This window comes from Sorex araneus, chromosome 2, assembly GCF_027595985.1.
Source record: "Sorex araneus isolate mSorAra2 chromosome 2, mSorAra2.pri, whole genome shotgun sequence".
NCBI lineage: Eukaryota > Metazoa > Chordata > Mammalia > Eulipotyphla > Soricidae > Sorex > Sorex araneus.
In genome coordinates, this window is record NC_073303.1 from 221110435 (window position 1) to 221135159 (window position 24725).

Below are 24725 nucleotides of genomic sequence, written 5' to 3' on the forward strand. Positions count from 1 at the left end.
CACACCTGGCCATGCACAGGGGTTACTCCTGGTTCATGCACTCAGGAATTACTCCTGGCGGTGCTCTGGGGACCATATGGGAAACTTGGAATCGAATTTGCATTGGCCACATGAAGGCAAACCCCCTATCCACTGTGCTATCACTCCAGCCCCTATTTTTGAGCTTTATGTAGTTTGGGATAGTCTTATGACATTCAATGGATTTAAAACTTTAACTTTCAAAAATTTTTAATTAAAATTCAATGAAGACATATATTGGATGGTAATGATGTAATAATTTTGTGTATTTGTTTACATTCGTATATCTTATCAATAATTACTCTCAGAATTTGGAGAGATTTTCTAGAAGGTAAGATTCTGCCTTTCCCATAGCCAACTTATTGTTGCTCCATTCTGCCACATGCGGTTCTACAGGCCTTTCCCATGGTTATCAGCTGAATTATAATGTTTTACCTCAAGAAAGTTTTGTAGATTACTCATAAACTGACAGTGTTCAATAAAAGATATTTATTGACGCATATCACACAAAATAAAAATGTATTTTCTACTACAAGGAAGCTATACATACCATACCTTTATATACCATAAACATCTCCTTAGATATTTTCTGTAGGTAACTTTTATGATCATGCTGTGTTTTATTTTCACTAACCCAACATTTAATTTCTTATATACAAAATAGAGTGTATAGAATTTATGATAATGTGCAGGATAAAACACTATGTGGACAACTGAATATATATGCTCACTGTTCATTTTATTTTTGTCAAAGTAAAGCATATTCAGTCTTCTCTTTAATTTACCCTAGGGATTTACAGATGTTCTAATTTCAATTTTAAAAACCCAGTTTCCTTTTTTCTAATTTCCAGATTAGTCCTCCACTGTCTATGACATAGCTTCTAGAAAAACCAAAGTAGCAAAATAATATTTAAAGTGAGACCCCTTGGTTTTAATTTAAACCATCAGCCCCACAAGTCATGCTGAGTCCTGGATTCCTAGACTGTTGCTAGGGGAGTGTCCTATTGTTGTGTTTAGTAGTTGCTATCTTTATCATTAAAATGAAGTTAGGCACTTTATTTTAGCTTTCCCTTAAATTTGACATTTTCCACCATATTTCATGATAGTTTATATTTTTTGCTTGCATCGTATGCTCATTTATTTAATTTTTTATTTTCAGTCTTTTGTTTTATTTTTGTTTCTAAATTTTCTTCTCCCTATTTATTTTCATTCACTACACACAGGAGTTCAATTTGGTGTCTAATTCATGGTCGTTCTAACTAATGAAATGTGGGCTCAGAAACTTTACATTTATTTAAATTCTACTGGTATATTATTAAATACTGCTTCATTTACACCACTAATATTTCCTGTTTCATGCATTTCTTAGTATGCTAAAATGAAAAAATCAATATCTGTTGCTCTACATTCCTGATAGAGACAAAGCAATAGTGCTGCTTTGTTATCTCTAACTTCCATATTTATATCTTTAATATGACTACCAGAATCTTATTGAAAACTTGGAAAGAGAACTTTTACTTGGAGTTGTACTAAAATTTGTTCTGTTTTTGTTGCTCAGAAAATGTCATTAATCATTATAACCTGTATTCTAATGCTTTTGTCCCCAAAGCTAGTCCCAGACCATGAGATTTTCTCCCTCACTAAATAAATAAAATAATTTCTATAGAAATACAAATTAACTTACCTGAAATGTGAAGAGTTTCACTTTAAAATAGTTTAAATTGCATATTGAAATAATCCCTACCTCAGATTGTAAGAAGAAAATTGGCAGGGTTTACAGTCACTTGAAAACAGGAGAGTTAATTTCTTTTGTATTCCTTGGGAAACTGGAGCAGTTTTCCAAACAGGCAGCACAATCTAGTTAATAACACATTAGAGAATAGAAAATCATAAATTATGCTCAAATAATCTCATACTACAAACAATATTGGGCAAGTTTTGGGTGGTATGGCCATAGACTAACTTCATACTTCAGAAGAGAGGTATTAGTAACTTGGTGGTGGATGTGATGTGATACATTATATTATCAAAACACAAACTAAGTATTTGTACTCTTGTAATGCAGATACATTAATTCCAGCCTATATTTCACTTATTAAATAAATAAGACATTTATTTAATAAATGATTTTTATTTGCTGTAAAGCTGCTAAAATAAGATGCCTGAGTAATGTTAAAGATCAGTACAAACTGTTGTATGATTGACTCACCTCTTAAATTATATATGTAAGTTTTATATAACTGAAGGCGATATATTATGTATATGTATATTATGCTCACTTTTTATTGATTCACTCTCTTGCTGTGGATAAAACATATTTAGTTTTCTTTTAATAAGTCATTGGAATTATGGGGCTGGAGCAATGGAGTCACCCTTGTGTATCGTGGGTGTGACCCAAAAGCAAAAAAAAATTAATTAACATAATTATATACTCTATGTAATAGCAGATGGTATTATCTCACTATATTATCAATATAACTTACCATATCAATGCTTTTCATTAATTCTAAATTTTAAATGCAATTAGAAATTGAAATATGCACCTATATAATTCTGATAAATAATAACTTTATTTAAAAGAAAAATAAGTAAAATAGCAACATGAAAAATTAATATATCGACATGCAGTATATCTTTTATTTTACAGAACAGTAAGGCAACTTACTTATTTGTTTTTTTTTTTTTTTTTTTTTTTTGCTTTTTGGGTCACACCCAGCGATGCTCAGGGGTTACTCCTGGCTTTGCACTCAGGAATTACTCCTGGCGGTGCTTGGGGGACCATATGGGATGCCGGGGATCGAACCCGGGTCGGCCGCGTGCAAGGCAAACGCCCTACCCGCTGTGCTATCGCTCCGGCCCAACTTACTTATTTGGAAAACATTTTTATTTATATTGTACTAAATAAAATGACATACTTTACAATAATTAGATTAGCATTGCTGTAATAAGCAAACACTAACAATAAGTGTATAATCAAATTCTCTTGTATTACGGAAAAACTTTTTGACAATCTACTGAATGGGAGAAAATATTCCAATAATGTGCTTTTGAAAATAGGCTTGTTTTAAGGATAAGTAAGAAATTTACAAAACTAAACAAGAAATAGACTATCAGTATAGGGGGAAATAAGTGAATAGACAAAGGAGACATAAAGGTATCTATCAGAAACTTAAACTTTGGCCCATTATGATTACTTAAAAGCTAAAAACAAACCAAAAGTAATAAAATATAAGCTCACACCTGTGAGAATGGCTAGGATTAATCTAAGCATAAAAAGAAGTTTCAGCAGATAGGGGAAAGGCAACTTCAAACACTACAGAAAGGAATATAAAATAACATAAGATTATTTTAAATCACAATAATGTAAGGCAGTATACGAAGTTTCAGGGTACAGTGTACTAAAAAAAGATTTACAATATTAAACATTAATTAAGAATTATTAAAAGAAGAGCAAAATTATAATTCCAAAGTTCTTTTCATATATAATGTAAAATAACATATGATTGTATATAAGTAAAGTATATTTCTGAATGTAATTTATAAAGATATATGGAAAATTCAATAAATACAAAAAATGAGTTTAAATGTAACAAAGTTTTGCATATACAAAACTGTTTCCTATATTTCAAAAGCAGCAAAGTAAAACATTGTTGAAGGTAGTCAATAACAATTAATGAAATACGTTTTAAAATTTCTTTCTCTTTCACAACAATTTCTATGAGTTTTTTTAAATGAAATTTAAGTATATTATTTCTATATAAATAATATACTATCTTTGTTTATATTGGTTTTGGGTGTTCAGGGGTTATTTCTGGCTTTGCTCTCAGAATTCACTGCCAACATAATTGGGAGACCTTATGGGATGCCAAGGGTATCAAACCAAGGTTGGCCACATGCAAGACAATTGTCCCATCTGCTGTACTATGGCTTCAGCCCCTCATGTCATTTCTGAATGGTGATAAACTTCTTTACCATTTTGGATCTAAGAAGTTGGATCCAAATCTTCTCTGTCATGCAAAACAAATAAAACACCCTCAAATATCTAGGAATCCATATAATTAGGAAAGTAAAAACCTACCTAGTGAAAATTAAAATTCACTTCTGAAGGAAACAGATGACCAATGAAAATGGAAGCACACCCCCTGCTATAGAGTGGGAATATCAAGATCATTCAAATGACCATCTTCTCCAAGTAATTGACAGATGCAACATGATCTGCATTAAAATTTTTATGGCATATTTTAATGCCATAGAAAAACATATCTAAAATTCAACTGAAATTATAAAACTAATAGAATAGTCAAAATAATTCTGAAAAAAAAGGGTGTGGGAATTGTTAAATGTTCAGACTTCATTTTTAACTGAAAATCTGTGTAATCAAAGACTCCTGATGCTAGTACAAAGACAGACTCTCAAAATCAATGAAATGAATAGAAATCCCTGATGTAAACACTCAAATGTAGAAACAGTTGATTTATAGTTAATTCATGTATGAAGTGCAGCAAAGAGAGACTCTTCGCCAAATTGTGCTAGGAAATTTTGTTAGCCATAGGTAAATCAATGAATTTAGACCTCCATCTTATGTTTTACAAATGTCATACCAAGATGGAATAAAGCACTTGATTTACGTAAGTATACAACAAATCTCTATATTTAAAATAAATGTAGGAAAGCTAAGCACACTCGCCAACATTTTGACTCTCAGAGGAGTCTTTAATGATGCAATGCCATCGACAAAGTAAATAACAGTAGAAATAAATGGGAGTATAGGAAACAAAATATTTTCTGCACTGTACAAGAAATAGAGACCTCATTAAGAAGACATCCTGCTGACTCAGAGGAACTCTTTTCCTACCATTCAACAGACAAAAGGCTTTTTTCTAAGACACATAAAGTACTTTCAAAGCTCAACAAAAACCAAAAACTCACAATGGAAAGTGGATAAACACATTCCCTCAAAACATGATCAATGGACAAAGAAAAATGTTCCTCATATAACTGACTGTCAGGGAAATGCAAATAAAAAGAGATATCACCAAAATCCAGAAAAAATTGGTATATATTACAAGAAACAGAAATACTAAGCATGTGTGGGATGTGTTGTAAAAAAAATTCTTAATCGTTGTTAGTGCGACTGTTCTGTACTACACACTGGAAAACAGTTTGGAGACCTGTCAGAACATTACCAACAGACAGCTGTTCCACTCCAGGGAATCTATCCCAAGAACACAAAGACATTAATCTGAAAAGAAATATATCATTTATTGAACCAATATTTCCAGTAGCCAACATCAGGAAACAACACTACTCAACATACATGAGTACCATTCGGTAAACAAAATGTGGTAAAAATACACAACGGAATATTTTCCTGCTGTGACAAAACTGTCTGCAGATTGCTGTCACTTGGATAGAATTGGAGGATGGCCATGCAAAGTGAGCTGAATGAAAAAACTTAAAAGATAAGCAGATGATTTTACTCATGCACAGATGCAATGAAGCACAGTATAGGATTAGAAAACTCCCAATGTAAATAATTTCTGAAATGTGATTCCTAGAACCATATTGGTTCCTGTTGATACCTTTATATCAGGTGTCAACTGGGATACTTTTTCCCAATATTATATTGGTGATTTTACTATAGCTCTAGAATTTCAAACAATGTTGTTAAATTTTATGCTTGACAATTTTTCCAGCAGTAAATTTATTCCCGAGAGTATCCTGCCTGCACCGCAGAGCCTGGCAGCCTACCCATGGCGTATTCAATATACCACAAACAGTAACAATTCTCACAATGGAGATGTTACTGGTGCCTGCTTGAGCAAATCGAAGAACAACGGACAACAGTGCTACAGTGCTGTTTATTTCCAATGACACATTAAGTATCTCTGGAAATATTAAAGATGAATTTGATAAATTCCCTATAGACCAAGAGTGTTCACTTTTAAAAATTCCTTTCAAGAACACCAAGAAATAAATTTGGATTGATTTTCTTATGAAATAGATTGCAATTAGAACCCTAGTTTAACGTTAATTAGAAATGATGTCCAATATCACAATTGCATTATTAAAAAAGGTACAATGAATTTATTTTCTGCAGCTTCTGTAATTGGCTCTTTCATCAGTTTTACCTGTCAGTAACAGCTGGTTTTTCTAATTTAAGAGAATTGATTACAACAATACACACAGAATGTCTTGGAATAAAGGTAGTAAAAAAATCTCTTTGACTTTGACTTGTAATTATTTTCTCTGATATTATACTTCTCACCCTCATTACTTTCAATTTGCTACCAGAAATTTATGCTACTACATATGCAAATCAAACAAAAGTCCATGTGACTGCATGTTCCATTTCCTGTATTATTTACATAGTAGGTGAATTTTTGTGACTATAAATGTCCCGTGTTGGTAGTTAAGTAACTATGGACAAAGGCTGTTCAATTTTTACCATGAGGTATTAGGTTTCTGATTTCTTCTAAGCATTATTATATAGTAAATGACAAGGGAAGATATTTCTAATAGTCAACAGAATATCAAGTATATATTTATCCATGCTAAGATAAAAAATATATTTAACTCTAAGACTATTATTAGCTAACTCTACTATAGTTTCTGGATATTGACTCTAGATTACATCAACAAGATTTCCAAATGTGTGTCCAATAATTGCCTAAATTATTCCTTTTGTTCCTCATCAGTTGAATAACAGATGATAGTCAATATATTTTATCCATAAGAGCAAATCTATAATTCACAAGTAAGCATTAATGATAGGAGCACTTGTTTCATCTCAATAGAAGAATAACTATCTGGTAATCTCAAAATCTTCAGGTTTCCTGGAATTGAATGTTCTGAAACAAATGAGGAAATTATTAATCTCTCAGGTCCTTAAGAGTGTAATTGGAACACAAAGTCATATCCTAGACTGAACATCTCTTATCTCTGTTGACAATCAGGAATAATGGATTTGATAATGTAAATTAGTTATATATTTTCCTGTTAGTGGGCTTCTGTTAATTTTTACCTTTAATTAATATAGTAAATCCTAATTATAATAATGTATTTATTTTGGATTCTAATGAGATGTAAAAGTAATATAGTTATATAAATTGTTGAAAGTTACATCATGAAACAGGTCATTTTTAGTTAAGAAATTAATCTCATGTTACTCTGACTTGGATTCACTTGAAAATATGTTTGAGAAATATTTTTGAACATATTAATGTTGCTAACAAAGAAAAAATTAACAATAAATGTCTCAACTTTAATAATGCATGCAATTAATATACCTATGGATACTTCTCAGTTTATATTCCAATAGATTAGAACAAAATAACAGCAAACATTATATTTTCTGGAGATATCTGACTTTTATTACCATTTTTAAAAATATAGCCAGTTATTTTACTCATATCGAAGAATAAGGATATTAAATACAGATGAACTGATATCATGAAATACAACTATACTTACCCTAAGGTGGAATTAATATGGTTTTTTGCAAAGCACGTGTCCTGATAATTCCAATATATTCATAAGTGCCCCTCCATGTTACTACACTATTTTTAAATTAAAGAGCTCTCATAATTTTCAGTTAATACTGCCTGCCACAAACAATCATCTTGAAGAGCCAATTTCACTTTCAATCTTAGAAATAATTTCTGATACCTCAATACTGAAATAGAATGTTTCTTTAAAAGTCTGGCAAGTTTAAGAGGATTTTTAAAAGATACAGAAATTGATACAATCTGATAACTCTAAGCAAAGATAAAACGTATGCTCGTGAGTATGAGTGTGTGTGTGTGTGTGTGTGTGTGTGTGTGTGTTGGGATGGGTGGGAAAGGACAGAAGTGGGAGGACACAGCTGGCAGTTCTCAGGGTTTACTCCTAGTTCTGTGCTCAGAGATCAGTCCTGCCCAGGCTTGGCTGGATATACTAATCAGGTGGGGCACATACATGGTCTTCACCTGACCTGCTGTACTGTCACTCTAGTCCAAAGACGGCTTTTTAAAGATTAAAGATAAATGTTATATTGCCAGTCACTTATGGTATGCAAGTCCCTCTGTGGATAACTAAATGGCCCTTTGTGACCCAACTTCACATTAATTAAACTAACAGAACAATAAGTTTCCTAGATACCAAGAATTTAGCTGTTGACAGAAGGAAAGCCATAATTCTGTTGGAATCTTTTAAACACAAATACCAATGTGTAAACTGAATATAATTCAATTTTAGTATAATAAATGCTTAGATATGAGTGCTAGCCTATGTGATCAGGAAGACAGAATTACCAATTTTCTTGTTAATAAATATATATTTGATGGTGTGGTAGAGATAGTAGAGCAGGCAAAGAGACTGCATTTTTTGTGGTTGACCTGGGCTTAATCACCAGCACCGCTTGTGGGTCATGTGAGTCTTACCAGGAGTAAACCCTGAAATAGAGCACTATGCAACATTAGGTAAAACTCTAAAATGAACTATATATATGTATATATATAGTGTTATATTAGAATAAAAATTTTCATGTCTGAGAGATAGTATGATGGGTCAGATAGTTATGTTGTACACAACAGATCAGTTTTATCCTGGATACCACATGTCGTTTTCAAGACCCCATCAGGAGTGACTACTTAACTTAGAGCCAAGATGATGCCCTGAGAACAGTCAATTGTGACTCAAAACAAAACAAAATCTAGAAGAAAACAACTGTCTGTGTAGTGTAGTCTACACTCTAATAAAAGGGATGCAATTATCTAGAGCAATTCAATCGTTACATATTGAGAATATTGCACAAGTCTTAGGGAAGAGTTAATAAAATGTCTCTATATATTTTTTTTCTTTTTTGGGTTAAGCATTGTTTATATGTACTGTGATTGGGTAAAACTCAGTTATCAGGGACTAGATTAAATACAAGGGCCAGTAATTCAATGCAAAAACCTGAGGATGCAGTCCTGTTAGAACTCTGTGGTATCAAGGATTATGTAGCATCCCCTGGTCCTTAAGAGCTTCTTGGATTCCAATTGGAAATACTCTGTGAATCTTGTGGTGCCTGAGATTCAGTTAGGATCTGTGGCATACTCCTTAATATGGCACCAACTCGACAGGCATCATGCCTGGTTTTTATTGTGCTTTAGACATGGTTTCTGTAATTTGTTTTGAACAACTTCTGATGATTTTGAAATACAAACTTACTGAAAACTTCAAACAAAAAAATTCCCTAAGGCCCTCAAACACTATCCTTGTATCACTTCTTTTAAATGTTTTTTATTGTGATACTGTGAGATAGTTACAAACCTTTTCATGATTGAGTTTCAGCCATACAATGATTGAACACCCATCCCTCCAGCAGTGTGCATTTTCTACCACCAATGTTCCCAGTATCCCTACTACCACCTCCATCCATCCCACAACCTGCCTCTGTGGCAGGAACCTTCCTTTTTTACATGGTCTCTAATTTGTGGCATTATGGTTTACAATTCAGATGCTGAGAGGCCATCATTTTTATTCCTTTGTCTATTTGAAGCACACATCTCCATCCTGAGTGATTCCTTCTACCATCATTGACTTAGTGGTCCCTTTTCTTGCCCAAATGCTTTCTTTCACCGTGGAGCCAACTTCCACCATGATGCCAACTTCCACCTATGGAACAATCTTCCTAGCCCCTGTCTCAGTTGTCCTTCGATGTTACTCTCATATTATGTTATTTCTTGTTTCACAAATGAGTGCAGTCATTCTATGTGTTAACATGAGTCTTTCAGACTCATTTCACTTAGGGTGATACTCTCTATGCCCATCCACTTAAAAGAAAATTTCATAACTTCATCTTTTCTAACTGCTTCATAGTTTTCCATTGAGCATTTATTGCAAAGTGTCTTTAACCAGTCATCTGTTCTTGGGGACTTGGTTGTTTCTAGATTCTGGCTATTGTGAACAGTGTTGTAATACACATACAAATGCAGATGTCATTTTTACAGTGCTCTTTAGCATCCCCTGGACATATTTCCAGAAGTGGTGTTCTTGGTCATATGGAAACTAAATTTCTAATTTTTTGAGGAATACCTATATTGTTTTCCAGAAAGACTAGGCCAGCTGTCTTTCCCACAGTAATTAATGACAGCCCCTTTCTTCCACCTCTGCTCTAGCATTGGTTGCTCTTGTTCTTTTTGATGTGTCCCAGTGTCTGTAGGTAAGAAGATATCTCACTGTTGTCATGATTTGCAGCAACCTGATAATTAGCATTGTAAAGCATTTTTTTAGGCTCTGTTTGTTATTTGTATTTTTTTTTTGAGGAAGTTTCCGTTCATTTCTTCTCCCCATTTTTGATGGGTTGGAGGATTTTTTTCTTGTCAAGTTCTGCCAGTGTCTTGTATATCCTGGATATACACATTTTTTTCAAGTGTGTTGGAACATTCTCCAAGATAGACGACATAGTGGGCCACAGAACATGCCTCCATAAAATTAAGTGGACAGAAATTGCATCAAAAATCTTTTCAGATCATAAGGCACTAAAAATAGAGGTGAATCAGACACAGAAACAGAAATTCAAATCAAACACCTGCAAATTTAAGAGTTAACATCTAAAAGACCTGTGGTTTTTGAGAGGAAATCAGAAGATTCCTGGAAACAAATGAGAATGAAGACCCTAGTTGCCAGAACTTAAGGGAAATGGCAAAAGCAATGTTAAGAGGGAAAGTTTATAGCTCTACAAACATTCTTCAGGAAGGAATTAAAGAAATCACAAAGAATTAAAAAAGAATTAAAAAAACTAGAAACTAATGGAAAAGCTTTTTCAATTATAGTATTTATATTGGGTCATCTGGGATGACCCACCTTACCGGAGCCAGATAAATACTGTCGGGGTCCTGGCCAGTCAACCCTGGCACACTGGAGTATTAGCCCCTAAGTCACCGGACTTACTCCCTATGGGAGCGGGAGTGGGAAGGGGGAGAAGCCTCTGCCCTGGTCGTCTGCTCACCGTGAGATTCCTACTGCCGAGAAAGAAGCCGACCGAGAAGGTCACCAAGCAGAGCGGGGAAGCCTGGTGGTCAAGCAGACTCCGTTTATTGATTCTTACACAGGGGATTTTATGCACACAATCTAGGGTGGGGGGCATTCCACGCATGTATCACATTTACCCCTTGGAGCTCAGTACAGATGCCAGTTAATGATTTGTATTCCCCAATCTCAGGACCATGTTAACTAGCTCAGGTAAATGTTAACTGTCACACCCCTCATCCCCTTGTCTCCTTAACCAGAGTGCCTGTGTGTGGAATGCTGGAGTGTATGGAATGCAGAGCCCCTGGGCCCCTGTAAACAGGGCCGATTCTTGCTTTCAAGGGCAGGGGGTTTAGTCAAAGTCTCAGGCCGGCTACTGAGACCCCAACAAAATCAGACCTCCACTATCCACTACCCAGCCACTGCCATGCTCTAGACACTTTCTGAACTGCACGGACGAACCTCACGAATGAGTGAAGCCACAGAACCAGGTAAAGCAGAACTTTGTGACCTTGTGCTCCAGGCTCAATGGGACAGGGAAACTCCTAAAATCTCTGGCGCCTTGCCCCAGGGATCAAACCCAGATGATGCACCCTACCAGAGCCAGATAAATTCCTCACCAGCAGACCTCCACTACTTCTACTACCCCCCCCACCACGCTCCAGGACGCTTTCATGCGCAGCACAGCATAGGACACTTAATACCCATTTTTCATAATTTTCGCACCATACTTGGTGGGCTTCAAATATGATCTGAACCATGGAAACAGCAGTAAGGGTGATTAGAGGCCTCCCTAAAAGCCTCCATCACTGTTGGGGAGCCTGGCAAGCTACAGAGAGTACCCCGCCAACATGGCAGAGACTGGCAAGCTACATGTGGCATATTCAATATGCCGACAACAGTAACAATAATGGGCCTCATTTGCCTGACACCAAAAGATCCCCCAATACAGCAGCGTTAAGAAGGATGAGCAAGGAGAGGCTGATAAAGTCTCAGGGATGAACTAGACTGCCAAAACGAAGAAAGACTAAAATGACCATCTTTACTTTCAATGCACGTATGCTGGCATCAGAAGCATCCATCGAGGACCTGATGGTGCAAGTGCAGATCAAGTGTGACATCATTGGTCTGACTGAAACAAGAAGGCATCAATCACATCACGCCATTTTCTACACTGAAGAAGAACTGTTCCTTGGAACATGCGACAACAGAGGCATTGGTCGTGTTGGTGTCCTTGTTAACATAAACTTGGCCATGAGCATTGATTCATCAGAATGCCTAACAACCTGGATCAGATGATTACGCTTGAATAGATGTGGCTCACTGCCAGCAGTTTCTATCTTCATTGTCTACGCACCAACATCCAACTACAATCAAGAAGAAATTGAGAAGTTCTACATGGAGCTGGAGAAGTTCTATAAAGAAGACCACACCTTCTACAAGATCATTGTTGGTGATTTTAATACCAAGATAGGACCGAGAAGGTCACCTGAAGAACTCCACATTGGGTCACATGGGCTAGAATGGAACGAACAGGGTGAGACACTGCCTGAGTTCATCATGTCGACCAAGATCATCCATGATAACTCACAGTTTCAGAAGACCGAATCTAAATGTTGGACATGGTAATCTCCTGGTGGACAGTTCCAAAATGAAATTGACCACATCACATTCAATCGAAGGTTTTGCCTGACTGATGTTGTTGTACCAAATTCCACTGTCTCCTTCATGCAAAATTCTACTTCACAGAGCGGGGAGAAAGGACTGCAAAGTTTAAGTTTAAGAAAAGAACTCTCAGAATGACCAACAACTGGAAGATCTGTAGCACTCTTGTGGCAACATGGGAAGATGCCGTCATTGACAACATTGACGAGGAATACTATTGACTAGTTTAGCACCTTCATGATTGCGCAAAAAATGCCGAGACTGGGAAAGCCACAATCAGACACCTGTCTTCGGAAACTCTCGAGTTCATTCACCAACGTGGTTTGGCAAGAGACTCAGACAACTACATGCTAACACCCAAGCTTGCAAAACTGTGCAGAGAATCGATAAAGGAAGACCTCAAAGAGAGAAAGAGAGAAAGAGCAGCAGTGTTGGCCGATGTGGCAGAAGCTGCGAAAAGTATTCGCAATGCTCGCCTGTCCTTTATCAACTACAAGACCAAGATGAGTGCCTTCCGACATCCTGATGGATCTATCACATCTTCCAGATGGCAATGGAGAGGATTATTCACAATTTCTACTCGGATCTCTTCAACAGCCAAGTCTACCTGCCCACATACTAAATTCTACAGGATGGATATGTCGTTCCCAAAGTTCTCCCTTCCGAAATTTGATATTTCATCTGTAAAGACGCGTACAATACAGCACCCTGTCCAGACAAGGTCAGACCCCAACACCTGAAGAATCTGCCACCAGTACTCATCAATACACTGGCTCGGCTCTTCACACACTATCTGTCTGAATGCAAGGTTCCGTCCCAATGGAAAACCAGCAGGACTGTTCTCTTGTACAAGAAGGGAGACATCCAGGACATTGGCAACTATCACCTAATCTGCCTGTTGTCTGTCGTGTACAAGTTGTTCACTCGAGTCATCCTGAATAGAAAAGGCAGAACACTAGAGGAAGGACAATCATGCGAGCAAGCTGGGTTCTAAAAAGAATTCAGCATGATCGACCTTATCCAGTGACCCAGCTCATTGAAGTTTCGCGAGAGTTCAAGATGCCACTCTGTCTAATGTTCATCGACTTACAGAAGGCCTTCGATTCTGTTGAGACTGAAGCGGTCATCAAAGCCCTAGCCAAACAGGGCATTCAAACTCAGTACATCAGGATCCTTCGTGCTGAATCCCCTTTGGAACCCGGCTTGCTCGCATGGTTGTCCTTGGTCTAGTGTTCTGCCTATTCTATTCAGGATAACATGAGTGAACAACTTGTAGACGACAGACAACAGGCAGATTAAAAATTTGCACTTTTTGGATCCTGAGATCTCCTAACCCATTTTAGCACCCAGAGCAGCTTCTTGCAGCCATGCATTTTGACTGTGAACTGAGCTACAACCTCGTGCCGCCCGGGGATGGATTTTCCCTCTCTGCCCTGTTTTTCTGATCCAAAATGGTGGCGGCGGCAGCATCCACGTGGCAAGAGCCACCCTCTAAGACCCCTCAACCTGGAGGTAGGACTTTCTTTAGTGACATAGCCTGTAGGTGGTCCTGGGAGGGGGAGACATTACCAGCACGCCTTCCGCCCAGATATGATCCGGAGCTGCGGCGCGAAAACAGACCCTCTACTCCTAAAGGCTTTGACCCTGAGGTCTCCTAATCCATTTTGGCACCCAGAGCGGCTTCTTGTAGTCATGCATTTTGATCGTGAACTGAGCTAAAATATTAGAAACCCAAAACCGCACGGCCACTCTTGCAGCCACACGGACTCAGAGCTCAGAGTCTTCACTCTCAGCAAAGAGCAATTATTAGATGATGCCTTTTCAGCAGGCCTGATTATTGGGGAAAATTTCCAAACAATAATAGTGAGTTCTGTATTGAAATATGGAATGTACTCAAAGTATAGAGAGAATAAAGGGAATATCATTAGCTACTTAGGTGGAGGTTGGGGTGGGAGGGAGGTGTATTGGGGTTCTTGGTGGTGGAATATATGCACTGGTGAAGGGATGGGGGTTTAATCAGTATGTGACTATGACTTAAACCTGAAAGCTTTGTAATTTTTTTTAACGGTGATTCAATAAAATAAAAACAAAAAAATTTGCACTTTTCTATATATAATATGCTTTCTTTTTTTATTTTGGTTTTGTGTGTTCAGGGGTTACTCCTGGCTTTTCACTTAGGAATAACTGCCTATATTATTGGGAGACCATATGGGATGCCAGGGGTATCAAACCCAGGTTGACCACATGCAAGGCAACTGTCATATCTGCTGTACTTATGCTCCAGCCCTTCATGTCATTCTGAATGGTGATAAACTTCTTTACAAATTTGTATCCAAGAAGTTGGATCTGAGTCTCTCTGTTATACAAAACAAACAGACAAAGCCCCCTCAATTATCTAGAAAGTCATATAATTAGGTGTAAGAAAACACGCAACCCGGAGATTCTTCTGGCACCGATTTATTCAGAGACCTTCTTATGCAAAACGGGAAAGAAGAGGAATGAGGGACGAACGAGGAGGAATCCCATACCTAGCTAGGCAGCTTCCCTCCTTTTTACCCCTTGCTGCCTCCCTACGCCTAAGTGTCTGCAGCTGATAGGTTAGTTACAGCTTATGGGCGTGGCAAGACATCCTGTTTCCTTATTAGGAGTTGTTTTCGAAGCACACAGGTGTTGATTACAAAGAACGCTACAAAGCATGGTCCCGTGGAGGCTCTCCACAATTAGGGAAGTTAAAACCTATTTAGTGAAAATTATAGTACATTTCTGAGAGAAAAGGAGGACCAATTAAATGGAAGCACACCCCTTGCTATGGAGTGGGAATATCAACATCATTCAAATGACCATCTTCTCTGAGTAATTCACAGATGCAACATGATCTGCATTAAAAATTTTATGTCACACTTCTAAAATTTAACTAAAATCATAAAACTACTAAGGTAGCCAAAATAATTTTGAAAAAAATTATGGGAATTGTTCAATTTTCAGACTCACTTTTTAACTGAAAGTCTGTGTAATCAAAGTCTCCTGATACTAGAACAAAGACAGACTCTCACAATCAATGAAATAAATAGAAAGCCCTGATGTAAATTCTCAAACGTACAAATAGTTGATTTATAGGAAATTTGTGTGTGAGGTGCAGCAAAGAGAGCCTTTTGACAAATTGTGCTGGGGAATTTTGTTAGCCATAGGTAAATCAATGACGTTAGACTCCTATTTTATGTTTTACACATGTCATACCAAGATGGAATAAAGCACTTGATCTACTTAAGCATACAACAAACCTGTATGTTTAAAATACATGTAGGAAAGCGTAAGCAGACTCTCTCTTCAAGATTTTGACTCTCAGAGGAGTCTTTAATGATGCAATGTCATCGACAAAGTAAACAACAGTAGAAATAAATAAATGGGAGCATAGCAAACAAAAAATCTTCTGCTCTCTACAATAAATAGACATAAATTAAGAAGACAGCCTGCTGATTCAGAGGAAATCTTTTCATACCATTCATCAGACAAATAGCTGATTTCTAAGATACATACAGCACTTTCAAAATTCAACAATAGCCAAAAACTCACAATGGAAATGAGACAAACACATTCCCTGGAAACATGATCAATGGACAAATAAAAATGTTCATCATGTAACTGACTTTCAGGGAAATGCAAATAAAAACTGAGATATCACCTAAATGCAGAAAATTTGGTATACATGAAAAGGAACAGAAATACTAAGTGTATATGGAATGTGTTGAAAAAGAAATGTGTAATCACTATTGGTGGGACTGTTCTGTACAACAAAACTGGAAAACAGCTTGGGGACTTGTCAGAACATTACCAGCAGAAAGCTATTCCACTCCTGGGAATCTGTTCCAAAGCACAAAAACACGAATATGAAAAGAAATATATCATTTATTGAATGAATATTTCCAGTCGCCAACATCAGGAAACAACAATACTCAACACAAATGATTACCATTCAGTAAACAAAATGTGGTATAGATGCACAGTGAAATGTTTTAACATGGCATGATCTCGACAGGCAGCATGCCTGGTTTTTATTGTGCTTTTGTCATGTTTTCAGAGAGAGATCCAGAATCGGGAGAGAAGCAGAGAGAGAATGAAAAACTGATCGAGCAACCAGTTTGGCCTTCTTCCTTCCATCGCCTGCCCTTGACCGACAGCACGCACAGCGGTTCCAGAGCAGCGAACGCAGGCGGTGAGACAGAGCTGCCCTGAGAGCTCATGAGTGCACACGCCCCTTGGCGTGCATTAGTTTTTTACAACCTAGGACCATCAAGGAAATTGAAATAGTAATCAAAATTCTCCCCAAAAAACAAAAGTCCTGGCCCAGATGGGTTTACTAATGAATTCTTCCAAATCTTTAAAGAGAATTTACTCTCAATCCTGTTCAAGCTTTTCCAAGAAATTGAAGAAACAGAAACTCTCAACAAAATGGGAATTGAAGAAACTTTCCTCAATATTGTCAAGTCATCTACCACAAACCCACAGCAAGCATTATTCATAATGGGGAAAACCTAAGTCAGGGACAAGACAAGGCTACCCATTTGTAGGATAACATTGCTTTGTCCTTTCTTCCTTGCCACAAGGAGCTTAAATTTATCAAGTCACACCCATCAAAGAGCCCCAGAGTCACTCCATTCCTTTGTCTATCTGTAACCAGTTTTTTAAGCTCTTTTCCCCAACCAGTTAATCAGTTTTTTTCCCCTAATCAGACTCTGTTAATTTATAAGGTCAGATCTTTCTAGGACACTGAACTTGTATTGCAAGTTAATATTGTCTTTCTCCTCTCCTATATCTTTTGAAAAGTTTACTTTAAAGCAATGTATCAACAAAGGAAGTATGGACAAAGGAAATAATGTATAGACAAAGGAAGACAGTGAATAACTTGGGATTTAATTGGCTTTGAAAATTATTTCCTCCCGGGCATCTGCTTTCTCAACTTAAGCCTCAGTTGCCCTTAGTTCCTAGCACCCCCAAAGCATGGTCCAGACGAGGGACTGCATGGATCCAGGGCAAGCTGTGAGCTACTCTGGCATCAAAATGGCCAGGCCAAAGTGCCACGATTCTTTCTGGCAGGCTACCCGTGGTGTATTTGATATGCCAAAAACAGTAACAATAAGTCTTTTTCAATCAGACGTTACTTGTGTCCACATGAGCAAATCAATGAGCAGCGGGATGACAGTGACAGTGACAGTATAATGCTTGAAATAAAGTGGGTTGACCATGGGTAAATCCTTGCCATCCTATTTAGTCACGTGGGCCCTGTTAGCACTGATCCTCAGGTGAGCATAGAATCAGGATTAGCCCTGAGCAAGCAACATATATTCAAAGACCAACAGTGTTTTAATCTGATGTTTTTAATAAGTTCATATTAACATTTTACATAAGTGATTTTGCTTAAAACCTCATGAATACTTAATATATGTATGATATGATCATAACTTCTAGAAGGAATTTAGAGAAATATAATTTCAATAAATTTTGGAAGAAATGTACAAAAAGTAATTGAAATTTATGTCTACTTAATTTCCAAAATCTTTTGGTAATGTAAAGATCAAGATTTTGTTAATCACAATTTCATTATATTTTTATTAACTTGAAGATCACTTGTGTCACCTGTAGTCCTGTTGATCTTTGATTTTCTCGAGCGGGCGCCAGTGACATCTCCATTTGTCCCTGTCTCGAGCTAGTGTAGCCCAATGATACCTGCTTGCTCCAGGAACAGAAAGAGCCTCAAATCGTTCATTCAGAGAACTTGCAGATACAACTCACAAAATATCATTAGCCATACATATTCTATTTGATTATGTTACATTTTAGGTTTTATTATTTTTGGGGGGGACACACATATTGTTGCTCAGTGGTAACTCCGGGCTCTGCACTCAGAAATCACTCTTGGAAATACCTGGATCTATGTTGGGTCAGCCACTTGAAAGGTAAGTGTCCGACCCAATGTTTTCTGGGCCCCTAATAGGGTAGCTATTTTGATTTACCCTACTACATTAGACTTTACTACTGACAAAATATGACACCAAATTTATTAGCACATTTCTGAATATATAATAAAATTAGTCTTATTCCACTCTTTCCGTGGTGGTTAGTTAAATAAATTAAAGCATGATAAATTTAATGTCATATTATATTATTAAACTAATATTTATTTTTAATAAAAAACCAAACATTTCACTGTGCATAATTGAATTTTGCTCTTAGTGATAAATATTAATAAATATCCTGGCAGTGTATTTTTTTAAAATCTATTTATTTTTAACTAGTGAATCACCGTGAGGGTACAGCTACAGATTTATACACTTTTGTGCTTATGTTTCCCTCATACAAAGTTCAGGAACCCATCCCTTCAAGAGTGCCCATTCTCCACCACCAGTAAACCCAGCATCCCTCCCACCGTCCCCAATCCCATCTCCCCCCACCCCACTCTGCCACTGTGGCAGGGCATTCCCTTCTGTTCTCTCTATTTAGCTGTTGTGATTTGCAATAAAGGTGTTGAGTGGCCACTGTGCTCAGTCTCTAGCCCTCATTCACCCCGCAACTCCCTTCCCCCACATGGCCTTAGACTATATTATAGTTGGTGATCCCTTCTCTGAGTTGCCCTTTCCCCAGAATGTGAGGCCAGACTCCAAGCCATGGAGTCAACCTCCTGGTACTTATTTCTACAATTCTTGGGTGTTAGTCTCCCACTCTGTTATTCTATATACCATAGATGAGTGCAATCTTTCTATGTTCTTTTGGATTATGATCTTTCTCTTTCTGACTCATTTCACTCAGCATGAAACTTTTCATGCCGATCCACTTAAATACAAAATTTATGACCTCCTTTTTTCTAGCAGCTGCATAGTATTCCATTGTATAGATGTACCAAAGTTTCCTCAACCAGTCATCCGTTCTAGGGCATTCAGGTTTTTTCCAGATTCTGGCTATTATAAACAGTGCTGCAATGAACATACATGTGCAGATGTCGTTTCGCTTATACTTTTTTGCCTCTCTGGGATATATTCCCAGCAGTGGTATTGCTGGGTAAAATGGGAGCTCAATATCTAATTTTTTGAGAATCATCCATATTGTTTTCCAGAAGGGCTGAACCAGTTGGCATTCCCAATAGCAGTGTAGGAGGGTCCCTTTCTCCCCACATCCTCTCCAACAGCAGTTGCTTTTGTTCTTTTGGATGTGTGCTAGTCTCTGTGGTGTGAGGTGGTATCTCGTGGTTGTTTTGATCTGCATATCTCTGATGATTAGTGATATAGAGCACTTTTTCATGTGCCTTTTGGTCATTCATATTTCTACCTTGGTAAAGTTTCTGTTCATTTCTTCGCCCCATTTTTTGATGGGGTTGGATGTTTTCTTCTTGTAGAGTTCAACCAGTGCTTTATATACCATTGATATCAACCCCTTATCTGATGGGTATTGTGTAAATATCCTTTCCCATTCTGTGGATAGTCTTTGTATTCGGGTCACTGTGTCTTTTGCGGTGCAGAAGCTTTTTACTTTAATGTAGTCCCATTTGTTGATCTCTGTTTTTACTAGATTGCTTAGTTCTTTGTCACTTTTGAAGATACCTTTATCTTCAATATCGTGGAGGGTTTTGCAGACCTTGTCTTCAATGCACCTTATGGTTTGTGGTCTGATGTTGAGGTCTTTAATCCATTTTGATCTGACTTTTGTGCATGGTGACAGGTCAAGTTCTAAACCCATTTTTTTGCATGTGGTTGTCCAGTTGTGCCAGTACCATTTGTTAAAGAGGCTTTCCTTGCTCCACTTCACATCTCTTGCTCCCTTATCAAAGAATAGATGATCATACATTTGGGGTTGTGTGTAGGGATATTCCACCCTGTTCCATTGGTCTACGGCTCTGCCTTAGTTCCAGTACCATGCTGTTTTAATTGTTACCGCTTTGTAGTAGAGTTTAAGGTTGGGGAGGGTGATGCCTCCCATCGTCTTTTTCCCAAGAATTGTTTTAGCTATCCTTGGACGTTTGTTGTTCCATATGAATTTTAGGATTGCTTGATCCATTTCTTTGAAGAATGTCATGGGTATCTTTATAGGGATCGAGTTGAATCTGTATAATGCTTTGGTGAGTATTGCCATTTTGACAACATTGATTCTCCCTATCCACGAGCAGGGTATATGTTTCCATTTCCTCATGTCCTCTTTGATTTCATGGGGTAGCGTTTTGTAGTTTTCTTTGTAGAGGTCTTTTACTTCCTTTGTTAAGCTGATTCCAAGGTACTTGATTTTCTGGGGCACGATTGTGAATGGGATTGCTTTTTTCATGTCCCTTTCCTCTGCCTCCTTGTTTGCATATATGAAGGCCATGGATTTTTGGGTATTGATTTTGTAGCCTGCAACTTTACTGTATAAGTCTATTGTTTCTAAGAGTTTCTTAGTAGAGGCTTTAGGCTTCTCTAGATATAGCATCATATCATCTGCAAATAGTGAGAGTTTGATTTCTTCCTTTCCTATCTGGATGCACTTAATCTCTTTTTCTTGTCTAATAGCTATCGCAAGTACTTCCAGTACTATATTGAAGAGGAGTGGTGAGAGTGGGCATCCTTGTCTTGTGCCTGATCTCAGAGGAAAGGCCCTTAGTTTTTCCCCGTTGAGGATAATGCTTGCCGTAGGCTTGTGATAGATGGCTTTGACTATCTTGAGGAAAATTCCTCCAAACCCCATTTTGGCGAGGGTTTTCATCATGAAAGGATGTTGGATCTTGTCAAAATGCTTTCTCTGCATCTATTGATATGATCATATGGTTTTTATCTTTACTTTTGTTGATATGCTGGATTATGTGGATTGATTTCCGAATGTTAAACCATCCTTGCATCCCCGGGATGAATCCCACTTCGTCGTGATGTATGATCTTTTTGATGAGTTGTTGGATCCTATTTGCTAGTATTTTGTTGAGGATCTTCGCATCGGTGTTCATCAGGGATATTGGTCTGTAATTTTCTTTCTTAGTGGTGTCTTTGTTTGCTTTTGGTATTAGGGAGATGTGTGCTTCATAGAAACTGTTTGGGAGAGTTCCTGTTTTTTCAATTTCCTGGAAAAGTTTGAGGAAAACAGGCAACAGGTCTTCTTTAAATGTTTGGAAGAATTCGCCAGTGAAACCATCTGGGCCTGGGCTTTTGTTTTTGGGGAGGTTTTTGATTACCGTTTCAATTTCCTTAACATTGATGGGTCTATTCAGGTATTCCAAGTCTTCTTTCTTCAGTCTTGGGAGATTGTAGGAATTTAGGAATCCATGCATTTCTTTTAGGTTCTCCTTTTTTGTGGCGTGTAGACCTTCAAAGTAGTCTCTAATGATCTTTTGAATCTCATTGGTTTCTGTTATGATGTCCCCCTTTTCATTTCTGATTCGATTTATTAGAGTTCTCTCTCTTTCTTTCTTTGTGAGTCTTGCTAGCGGTTTATCAATCTTATTTATTTTCTCAAAGAACCAGCTCTTTGTTTCATTGATCTTTCGGATTGTTTTTTTTTTGGTTTCGATGTCATTAATTTCTGCTCTAATTTTTATTATTTCTTTCCTTCGGTCTGATTTGGGTTCTTTTTTCTGGTCCTTTTCTAAGGTCTTGAGTCGTAAAGTCAAGCTATCTATGTGGGCCCTTTCTTCCTTCCTGAGGAATGCTTGGAGAGCTATAAATTTTCCCCTTAACACGGCTTTAGCTGCGTCCCATAGGTTTTGGTAGCTCGTGTCTTCATTCTCATTTGTTTCTAAGTATTCTTTGATTTCTTCCTTGATTTCCTTCCTGACCCACTCATTGTTCAACATTGAATTGTTTAATTTCCAGGTGTTTGATTTGATTTTCCGTATTTGTGAGTGGTTAGCTTCTATTGTTAGTGCATCGTGGTCTGAAAAGATGGTTGATACAATTTCTATTTTTCCGATTCTATTGAGGTATGTTCTGGGGCCCAGTACATGGTCTATTTTAGAAAAAGTTCCGTGTGCACTGGAAAAGAATGTGTATTCTTTCTTTTTGGGGTGTAAAGCCTATTAGGCCTCTCTCTTCAATCTCCTCTTTCAGACTCAGTGTTTCCTTGTTGAGTTTTGTTCTTGTCGATCTGTCTAGAGGCGATAAGACCGTATTGAAGTCTCCAACTACTATTGTGCTGTTAGTGATGTCCTCTTTGAAGTCTGTTAGGAGTTGTTTTAAATATTTAGCCGGTCATTCATTAGGAACATATACGTTTAAGAGTATGATTTCTTCCTGTTGTACATATCCCTTGATATACAGAAAATGACCTTCGCTGTCCCTTTTGATCTTTTTCATCCTGAAATCTATGTTGTTGGATACCAGGATGGGCACTCCAGCTTTTTTAAGGGGGTTGTTTGCTTGAAGGATTGTTTTCCATCCTTTGACTTTGAGTCTATGTTTACTCTGTTTGTTCAGGTGTGTTTCTTGCAGGCAACAGAATGTTGGGTTTAATTTCCGAATCCATTTAGCCACTCTGTGTCTCTTGATAGGTGCATTTAGGCCATTGACATTGAGAGAGATTATTGTGATGGGGTTTTGTGTCATCTTTCTGTGGGATTTGTTGTTCTTATGGGGCTCCTCCTTGTCTTACAGTAGCCCCTTTAGACCTTCTTTCAAGATTGGTTTTGAGTCTATGAAGTTCCTGAGCTGTTGTTTATCCGAGAAATAGTGTATGGTTCCTCCGAGTTTGAGTGAGAGTTTAGCCGGATAAAGTACTCTTGGTGAAGCATTCATTTTGTTGAGTTTTTTCACTATGTCCCACCATTGTCTTCGGGCTTGGAGGGTTTCCTCTGACAGTTCGGCTGTAAATCTGAGGGGTGCTCCTTTGTATGTGATTTCCTTCTTTGACCTTGCTGCTTGCAGAATTGTGTCTCTACCCATAGCATCCGTCATTCTGACTATGATATGCCTTGGAGTCTTTTTATTTGGGTATCTTTTTGCTGGTACTCTTCGGACTCCTTGTATCTGGATGCCTGTCTTCTCCAGTTCTGGAAATTTTTTAGCAATGATGTCTTTGACTGTGTTTTTTTCATTGGGTTTACTTCCCTGTGGTTCTGGTACTCCAATGATTCTTATGTTGTTCCTCTTGAAGTCATCCCCCAGGGCTCTGATTTGCTCTATAGCCATTTTGAGTTCTTTGTCCATGATTTGTTGTTGTCTATAAGCTTTCTCCAGCTCATCTTCCAGGTCGCTGATTCTGTCTTCGGCTGTAGTCATTCTACTGTTGAGGGCATCTAGTGAGATTTTTAATTCATCTACTGATTCCTTTATTTGTGTAACTTCCGTTCGTAGGTTTGAAATTTCTGCTCTCATTTCTTCCTGTATTTTCTTGGTAGACCGTTGCAGTGCTTCATTCATCTCCTCCCTTAATTTGTTGGATGTCTGTTCCATGTTTGCTTGGAGTAGGTCGACTCTTCTCCAGATTTCCTCTCTGAATTGTTTATCTGAGAGGTCGTAGATGTAAGTAGCCCCTGTTGATGTTTTTGGTGTCTTTTCTTCTCCCTCTCTTCGCAGAGGGGATTTTCGCTGCTTTTTCATATTGTTACAGAAGTATAGAGTTGGAACTTTGTAGTTATTTATTCCTGTTCCTTCTTGTGGAAAGAAGGGGCTCTGATTGTGCTAAACTTCCCTTATTCACTGACAACTTTTATAGTGTCAAACTAAGCTAATGGATATTTTGCATAAGTGTTTGAGATCGCATAAGTGAATTTTCAAAGAAATACACAGTACCGATTGAGGTGAGGTAATAAAGAATATCTGCGTCTGCGGCCATGTTAGCGTTGGCCGCTCCGCCATCGGCCACGCCCATTTTGAGACCACGCCCACTAAGACACAGGCCACGCTCCCAGTGTCTTCCTGTTAGGGGGGGGGCGGGAGGGCGTGGCCGAGGGATGGTCTTGGTACCTGATGGACAGGAGGGCGCAGTTACAGAGCCAGTTCGGGAGACGGGGTGTGCGGGGCGCACCAGGGGTGGCTTCCTGGCAGTGTATTTTTGACAATACAATACTATGTTTGCACATAAGAGTTATCAGTTTGCTAGTA